The following is a 9,504-nucleotide window of genomic DNA, read 5'->3' on the forward strand; positions in this document are numbered from 1 at the left end:
GTTCAAGCTGCTAATGTGCAACTCCTCTGGGCAAAGACAAACGTCCCGGCCCCAGACACTTTCCAAAGCGTCAGGGTGTGTAACGAAATGATCGTTTAAATGGCACTAGTCATGTGACTAAAAGGCCGAGATATTTTCCTAGTCATAATTTCCCAAACTGGAATTCCTCTTGGAATTGACTTTGAAGTCAATAACTGACCTCCCATAGGGTTTAATGCAAACACAATCAGCCCTCACTGGAGATTTTAGTAGAGCAGAGAAAAACGTTTTTCCTCTTAAAAGATTTTTCTATTAGTACAGACACATAAAAGCCTTCTCAAAGCTATAATGTTAAATATTTTAATGTCCTGCCAAACCTCATCAATTCTCATTGTTTAGCAAAAATGGCACAGATATTCTGAGTTGCCAGCTATGGCATTTTCTGCATATTAAGATCAATAATATGCTTTACAAGGAATAAAGAGTTGCCTAATGAGAAAAGTCTTTTAAAATTCAAGGCAATTCCAACTGTTATGAACGATTACAAATTATGTGGTTAATTTTATGGGGGCGGGGTAAGGAGAGATTAAGGCCTTGGGCGCACGAACCATATTTCCACACTTCCCTTTTTTTTACCAGGAATTGTACCTCCCCCAAACCCCCCTATTGATCAGCCGTGTCGATCCTAGGAAACGTCGGTTTGACTGCCGGCCTACGGAGCGAGTTGTCCCATTTCAGCACCGTCCCTGGGCTCTTAAAATATTTAGGGCACTAAATGTCTTTGACGCGTTGTATTGACATGTGCAGAGGGAAGACTTGGCTCGGATCTCTCAGAAGTTGGGCTTTTTTGGACCCTGTGCTCCACTCCTTGCTGAAGCAGCCTCAGCAACTCCTCAGTGCGTGGCTCCGGGTCTCCGGGTTCTTTTACACCGAGCAACGCAGATTAACGTGGGAAGGTCCCTCACCCGTGGTGGGTTCAGCCCGGCTCCCCAGAGGCTGTGCGTGAGGTCAGGTTGACTTCAAGGACTTTGTTTTCCAGGTGCTAAGGGCGAAGTGAGCTCTGAGCCACAGTTAGCTCACGCCAGCGATGTCCCACGTGGGCGGCACCTTGTGCTGGTGCCTCTGAGGACACACACTCGGTGCTTCCCAGCACAGCTACTCACCGCCTGTACCCAGTGTCTAACGGCCCATCACCGCTTCACACATCCTCCACAGCGCAGTCTGGTTTGGAGCTTTCCCAAAGCCCCGTCTCTGACTGCTTCGGGACAGACGTCCCTGTCAGAGGCTTAAAAAACCTCCCACCCTTTTTCCCAAGGGAATGAAATCTCCCGTCATTCCCCACAAGCAGCTCAGCACTTACTGAGGTCCGCCAGGGACCTGGCTGCCCAGCCCGACGGCTTCTAGTCCTTTCCTGCATTGCCGGGGTGGAGAATAAATATTTTCGCTCAGAAACTGAAAAAAACCATTATTTTTTATAGAAAAATATATCACTGGCCTGACAGTTAATAGGATGTTCACCAAGGCTCTGGGGACCTCATTTCAGTTCCTCGGGGAGGTGAAACTTCTGCTTCCCACCCTCTAATAGTACGCTGGTGTCCGGGTAGGAACTGTTCCCGTGTCGGCACGGGCAAGGGAGGAGGGAAGAGGGACGGAATCGTTAATTGTGCCACGCAGATTAACGCAGCTTCAGAGGAAAGAGGGCAATTTCTTCTCCCTGTCCTGATATTCTGTAAGCGACGCGCTGCAGTGATGGGAGATAATTCCCTAATGTGGAGGAAGGAGCCGGACCTGGCTCACTTTGCCAACGGGGGGGTGACAGCACTGTGTCACCGCCGTCCTTTCCCCGGTGCCACCGCAGAGCCCGTCCCTGGGGTGCCAGAGCCGGCTCCTGTGGGCAGCAGGAATGAACGCCGTGTCTGCGGATCCAGGTGGGATGAGGTGCGAGAGACGCACTCGGCCCTGTCCGGAGCAAAAGGACCCGGGGCATCAGCGTAGCAGAAAATTCAGGCATCTCCGAGGCTTCCCCAGCGCCCGGGCAGTCACTTGGCAAAGGCAGGACGGTATGAAAAAGCCACTCTGCATTTAAACACCCGATTTACAGCTCAGACCCAGCGTTGGGGTGTTTGCCAGCTGGATTCGTGTCCCAGTTAAGCAATAGGAGCTTCCCAGGTGCGGTGTGTTCCTAGGTATGAGGCGTTGCGGTGACTCTTTCTATACGCTGTGTCTTGGAATCTCTGCAAAAACGTGAAGTTTTTCTCTACATTTGTTACAGCAATGAGAAGTTGTCCCTGCTGACTGCAGGGGGGCTGGACTAGGTGACCTTTAAAGGTCCCTTCCAACCCGACACATTCTGTGATTCTAAATGAGTACACACGTAAATATGCGGCATTTATTGTGGCGTACGGCAGTACATTGACTGATGCACGCGCACGGATTGCTCTTTTTTTTAGCCTCCCAAAACATCACGGTGTGAATGAATGGAAAAAAAAACTCTAAAAAACTATAGAAACAAATCATCATTAAAACGTGCTACAAATTCCCGGTTGCGTCCTAAATTGCAACTTTATTTAAATCATTACCTACAACGTTTCTAAGACTCTTTTCCTGAATACCGGTCTTAATTTCGCCTCCCATCGCCCCTCTGCTCCCCACCAGTCCAGAGCCTTAAAGTCCTCCTCCATTTCCCATTGCAGCCCATCTCGGACCCCGCCGTGCCTCCAGACCCTGGTGGATCCTGGGGGGGCCACACGCAGGTGGCCGGGGAGGGGCAGAGGGACAACCGTCAAGCCCTTGGGCTTGAGCTGGAGACGGGCGGCCGTGTTGGGCTGAGCCAGGGCTTGGCCGGTGGGGTGGGTGCGGAGCAGGTGAGATGCTGATTGCGAGGGCAGAGTTTGAAAGCGGAAGTCGGGCTGATGCCCAGCTCGTGCAGCCGAAGTGGCAGGAGACGAGTTAAGTCTGCAAGAGGCCCAAAAAGATAATTAAAAACACCCCTGGATGACAATGGCTATTAACTTGCCGCAAGCCACTGCGTCCCAGGGAGGCAGAAAGGAAACCGGCAGCTCCCCGGGCTCGCTCGGCGGAGCTGTATGGGCGCTGTACGTACGCACAGCCCGTCTCTAGAGGTCCACAGGTCCCCGACGCTCCTCCGCGCCGCTGCCAGGGTGCCGGGGGGTAGGTCTGGACGGGCAAGAAAACGCCAGGAAACACGTTTTGACAGAAAAGGCTTTGCGAGCCTCCCATGTGCGCTCCACATTGCCTATCGCGTGCCCTTTGATGTCGGGTTTGGTTCGTGGGAAGGCGTGAGGCCGGATCCTCACCCCGGGACGGACGGTGCCAGCCCCAGGCGGCACAGCTCGGTGTGCGGGGATGGCACCGTCTGTCCTGGGTGAGGATCTGGCCCCAGCCCCCGTGCTGCTCCTGCAGCCCCAATTGCACATGACAGTTTTAGCCTTTTTTTAAACCCGTATTTTTCCTTTTCTTTTTTTTATCCTTACCCTCTTACACTTTTTCTCACTCTCTTTCTTTTTCCTTTTTTTCTTTTTTCTTTTTTCTTTTTTCTTTTTTTTCCTTCTTTTTTCTTTTTTGTTTTTTGGTTTTTTTCTTTTTCCTTTTTTATCTTTTTATTTTTTCTTCATTCTTTTCCTTTTTTCTTTTTCTTTCTTGCCTTTTCCTTTTTCATTTTTCCTTTTCCCTTTTTCTTTTCTTTTTTCATATATTCTTTTTTATTTTTCCTTTTTTCTTTTTTATTTTCCTTTTTTCTTTTTTTTCATATTTTGTTTTTTCTTTTTCCTTTTTTCTCTTTTCTTTTTTCCTTTTTTTCCTCTTCCTCTTTTTTCTTTTCTTTTTTTTTTCCTTTATTCTTTTTTTCTTTTTAAAATTTATTTTCTTTGTAATTTTTTTTTATTATTTTTTCCGCTCCTGCAGGGAGCCGGCCTGGCCGCGTACCTGCACTGGAAGGCAATGCCCCCCCTGCTCCCGCGGGAGGGGAGAGGGCTCAACCCGCCCCATCCCGGCTGGGAGCCCGCGGCTCCGCGGCTCAGGGGCTCGGCGGCTTCCTCTGCCCCGCGCTGCGCCGCTCCCGCTCCGCCGGCCACCGACATGACCGAAACGCTGGCAGCTTAGCGCTCTCTTTTTTTTTTCTTTTCTTTTCTTTTCTTTTTCTTTTCTTTTCTTTTTCTTTTCTTTTCTTTTCTTTTCTTTTTCTTTTTCTTCTTTTCTTTCTTTTCTTTTCTTTTCTTTTCTTTTCTTTTCTTTTCTTTTCATCTCCCTTTCTTTTTTTTCTTTTCATCTCCTTTTCTTTTCTTTTCATCTCCTTTTCTTTTCTTTGCCTTTCTTTGCTTTGCTTTGCTTTTGTCTTCTTTGCTTTTCTCCTCTTCTCCTCTTTTCTCTTCGTTTTTCTATTATTTCTCTTTTTTTCCTTTTTTCTCTTCCTTTTTCTTCCTTTCTTTTCTGCTATTATTAATAGCGGTGGGGTTTTTTTTCTTTCTTTTTTCTTTTAGCAAAGTGACGGATTCAGGTTTGAAATCGCTGGAATGTTACGCGGTGACTTGGGAGGAGATTATTAAAGGAGAGATCGATGGATGCGTTTATTCATGTCTTTTGTACCCCGCAGCTGCGGTTACAGGAGCAAAAAACGACAAAAAAAAAGGGGGCAATGCCTGATCTTTCCCGAGGAGGTGTCCGAAAGCCCTGCTCCGTGCCACGCCAGTGTCGCCAAGGGCAGTTTGGGGCTGGCATCGCCCGGCTTGAAGCACCGGGGAGAGATTTGCGAAAAAGAAGCAGGAAGGAAAAGCAGCCAGAGCTGCGAGAGGGGCTGCGCCGTCCCCACCGCTCGCTGCCCGCAGCCATCTCCCGCTCAGTTTTTTTTTTCTTTTTTTTTTTCTTTTTGGTTTTTTTTTTTTTTTCGGGGGTGGAGGGGGCGGTGGCGGCTGGGGACGGTCAAGAGCTGTCCGTAGGTCGGGGCGCCCCTTTCCTCCCCTGATCCATCGGGCCGGTTCCCGCGGGGAAGAGCCGTCGGTGGCACCGCGCTGTCGGACAGGGCGCTCCCGTCGCCCCGCGGCGACGGCCAAAAGCCCGCCCGTTCCCCGGCGCCGCCGCGTAAACAACGTAATGCGTAGAATAATATAATAGGTATATAATCGATTGTATTAATTTCACATACACTAACGGCCCGTGTTGCACGCATTTATACACACAGACCTATAGATATTTACCCCCGGGGGCTGTGCGCGCCGCGCTGAGCCCTGCGGACCCGCCGCGCATCCGCGGAGCAGCCGCGCCGCTCCGCCGCCCGCGGAAGCACCGGGTCGGAGGGGTGGGAAAGGGGTGAGGTGTGTGGGGGTGTGTGTGCTCCCCCCGCTGCTGCTCCCAGACCTGCGGGGAGGGTGCGATATTCGGCTGTAAACCGAGCATCCCCTCGGGCAGCGCGGTACGGGCGGCAGCGCACCCAAAAACCCCCCGTTTCCCGGGAAGGGAAGGGAAGGGAAGGGAAGGGAAGGGAAGGGAGAGGGAAGGGAAGGGAAGGGAAGGGAAGGGAAGGGAAGGGAAGGGAAGGGAAGGGAAGGGAAGGGAATCTCTCAAGGGCCACCTTGGCTGCGGTGGCCGCTGCCGCGGAGCCTTCTGATGCTCGGGTCCCCATGTCTCACCCTCACCTGGCGAGAGCATCCTTTTCCCGAGGATCCTCCTAGCTCTGGGCTTCAGAGCCTATATGCTATATGAATCACTGGTATCACCAAGCTGAAATGCGCTCCCTGTGGGGCAGGGTGCAGTTTACACCCCCTCGGGGCTCCAGCCGGCAGCAGGGTGGGAGAAGGGACCCTCTGTAGTCACACCTGAGCAGTGGGCACATGTCCCTGGTTTATGTAGCACCCCCGCCGCAGGTCCCTCCGCTCGGACAGGCTCTAGGGTCCTGCTGAGGACCCTGTCGATATGTTCGTGCCCAGACACGACCGAAGTGTCCCCCTCCCCGGTCGTGCCCAGAGCACAGCCCGTGGGATGTGACCCGGGGCGGGGGGGGGGGGGTGTGCTGTGTGTGCCTCGGGCAGGGACAGGGACAGGGACAGGGCAGACGGGGACATCTCAGTGTCCCCGGGTGTCCGCTGGGATCCAGCCTCTCCCCGCAGCCCCATCCGCGGTCCCCCCCCGCCCCCGTGCGGGGCACCCACCGCAGCATTTCCCGACGGGGATGGGGAAAAAAACCAAATCAGGGCAATAAAAGTGTCCCGCCAAGTGCATATATTCCTGACGGATTTCCCTCTCCCGCCGCAAGGTTTTGGAGGGTTTGAACAGGTTTAAAGAGAGCAAAGGCGGAGCTGAGGGATGCTGAGGCGCTCGCTGCGGGGGGGGGGAGAGGGGGGAGGAGCACCCAAAGGTGCAGCCCGCACAACTAGTGCCCACCCCGCGGTGTTTCGGCCTTCTAGTGCAAGAGAAGGGCTGCGGGAGAGCCGAGGGGTGCAGGGAGAGAGGGTCCCTCCCCGCGTCTGGAGGGCGGGGGGGAAGCGCCGCAGGGATGCGCTCCGGAGATGCGCTCGCTTTGCGCCGGGGACGAGTCCCTTGGGGTTTTTTTGTGGGGGGGGCGGCAAACCCGCCGAACAAACCCCTTGAGGCTCTGAATGCCAACCTGCAGGTCCCACGGCCCCCAGGGCTGGGCACGGCCGGCCTCGGCCGTCGGACACCGCAGCATCAGGCCTTCCGGGGGGGTGGGGGGGTGGTTGTGCCTCTCGGAGGCGGGCGGTCCTGGGCAGAGCCCCGTCGGGAGGGTTTGCTGGGGACGGTGCTGGCAGGTTTGGAAAGGAGGGACAAGAAACGTCACCTGGAATTTCCCAGAGATTATTTTCGTGGGGGAAAAGAAAAAAAAAAAAAAAAAAAAAAAGGGAAACGCTCGCCCGACCGGCTCTTCCCTGCGGTTGTCGCCCACCCCCCCGCCCGGTCCTATTCCCCAAGGAGAGGCTCCCCCAGCTCATTCCCAGCAGCTATCCCGGGAATCCTTCCCTTCCCTGCCCTCCGAAGCGAGCAGGCCCGACGGCCCAGCCGGAGCACCAAGCATCCGAGGAATTTCCCGCAGGGAAGCGAGCCCTTTCCGCGGGGGGGGGGGGGGGGGGGGCTGGGGGTGGTGGGCGCAACCCCCGCCGGGCCCTACCTCCAGCCATGGGAGCGTTTTAGCGGTTTAGGCGGCGCTAAATCCTAACAGGGTGTGAAAAATGTTGGGGATTGAAAAAGCTGTGGGAAAGTGGAGGCTTTCCAAGGGCGGCGGGATGGAGCCCTCCTCCCCTCCGCACCGACACCTTGCGCCGCTCCCCCGTCCCCCGCAGGCACCCCCTCCTCTCCCCCCCCCCTTCTTCCCGGCTTTTTGTCCCCAATACCCCCGCTTCGGGGCTTTGGGAGGGTATGGGCCTTTTTTGTGGGTTTTTTTGGGTTTGGTTTTTTTTTTTTTTTTTGGGTGTGAACGGTCCGAAAAATGAAGAGGGGGCAAGTATTTCCTATGTGATGGAATTTAATCAGCCGGTAACGCTTGTTCTCATCAAAGCAGAGATTCTCACCGCTGGCACCGGGGGGGGCACCAGGGTCTGTAACCTGTGCCCGCGGTCAGACGCTGCCTTGACCCTACGGGGGGGGGGGCGGGGCGCAAAACAACCGGTGTTTGCAAAAAAAAAAAAAAAAAAAATCCTTCGTGGAGTAATGTTAAATCCCAGGGACAAAAAGAAAAAAAAAAAGGGGGGGGGGGGGGGGTGGGAGGGGAAAAAAATGAGAGGAAAATAAAGGAGAAAAAAAAAAAAGAAAAATAAATAGTTTTGGTTTCTCCCCGCCGGAGAAGACGGTGGATGGCGCAAGAGCTCGCTCCTGCCAACCTCTCCAAGCCGGGAGAGCGCGCAGGCGGCAGGCAGACCCCCCCCCGCCCCCGGCCCGCTGTCGGTACCCGGGGTCGGTACCGGGGTGCGGGACGGGGGGGCCGGGAAAGGGCGAGCCCCTGGGGAGGGAAACCGAGCGTCGCATCACTTACCTGGCTTGGCAAAAGGCAGAAAGAGAAAAAAATTCCGCTGGGGAAAAAATACAACAAGAAATCAGAAATCCTCCTGGAGCCGTGCCGGTGGCCGGCGGCGGGGGAACGGGGGAAGGCACCGGCACCGGCGGCTGCTGCGCTCCATCGGCCGGGCCGGGGCGGGGGAGTGGGGGGGCGGTGGGCAGCCACGGTGTCCGGCTCGCCCGAGGAACCCCGAGGTAAAAAAAGACAGGCTCCTCCTGTGAATAAATCCATTTCTGAGCATCAGAGAGAGGGTCGAAACAAATAAGAAAGAATAAAAAGAAAAAAAAGCCCCCCCCCCCCCGCGCCCCGTGATTGAGGGACAGTTTAAAAATAATTGCCCGTGTTAAGAGGCAGAAGACCAGGTTACAGGGAAAAACTACTTTCTTTCAAAGCCCGCTAATGGCCATTGCGATTCATTAGGTTACTTAATCCTAATAACCTCGCCAGCATCAGTCCCGGTGACCCAGCCCATTAAGCACCACCGGCGAGACCCCATAAAACAGGGAAGGGGAATGTCCAACATATGAGCCCGTTTATCAGCGTTATGCCCCCGAGATAACGTGGCCCCGGCTCCCCCGCAGCAGGTCGGGGACAGAGGAGCGGGAGAGGGGTGGCGGGTCCCACCGTCACTGTCCACCCGCGGCCTCCCGTCCCGTCCCGTCCCGTCCCGTCCCGTCCCCCCCGCTCGCCTCCTCCAGCCCAACAATAGCTACATTTGCGGCGAGCATTTTTCCCCCTGATTAAAGCCAGGCCGGCCGACGGCAGCCAGAACGGAGCGGAACGCGCGGGGTAACATTTCCATCATAAACGGGAGTTAACAGCTTAAAATGAGAAGAGAAATAATAATAAAAAAAATAAATAAAAGGGGGGCGGAGGGGAAGGAAGACAAAAAGCCTCCCTTCCACCGAAGGGATTCCTGGCTAATCCCCCCCCCACCAGGCCCCCGGGACGGTGGATGCTGGCCGCAGGGTGGGAGATGCTGGGCCCGGGGTAACGGGGGCTCCCGGCAGAGCCGGGCCCCGGCACCACCGAGGGGGCGGGCGGGCAGCAGCATCCCCGGGGCCAGGCTCCCTCCCGGGGCCGAGCCGCCGCCAGCACCCCCGGGGCTCTTTTTCGGGATGGTTTTCACGGGCTGGAGCGGCGAAAGGAAGCGGGGAGGGAAAGGCGGTGCCGGGCCAGCTGCCCGCTCCTGGGGCTACCGGAGGCTGGCCGGTGGCGAGCCCCGCTCCTGCTCCCGCAAGTCCCCCGTCCCTCCCGGGGTGTCCTGCGGCACGGACAGCCCTTCTGCTCTTCCAGCCTTTTGCTTTCTTTTCTTTGTCCTCAAGGGTTTGTTTTTTTTTCTTCTTTTAAAACTCGTAAAAATGTTGCTCCGGCTTGGAGCTTGTCATAACAGGAGCCTGCTTTATTTATTGGGTTATTTATTTCTTTTACGCGCAACAACAATATCCCGAACACAGTGCGCTTGAAAGGGGTTTCCAAAAAAAAGAAAAAAAGGGACGATG

The sequence above is a fragment of the Rissa tridactyla genome, chromosome 5 (assembly GCF_028500815.1).
Source record: "Rissa tridactyla isolate bRisTri1 chromosome 5, bRisTri1.patW.cur.20221130, whole genome shotgun sequence".
NCBI classification, from domain to species: Eukaryota; Metazoa; Chordata; class Aves; order Charadriiformes; family Laridae; genus Rissa; species Rissa tridactyla.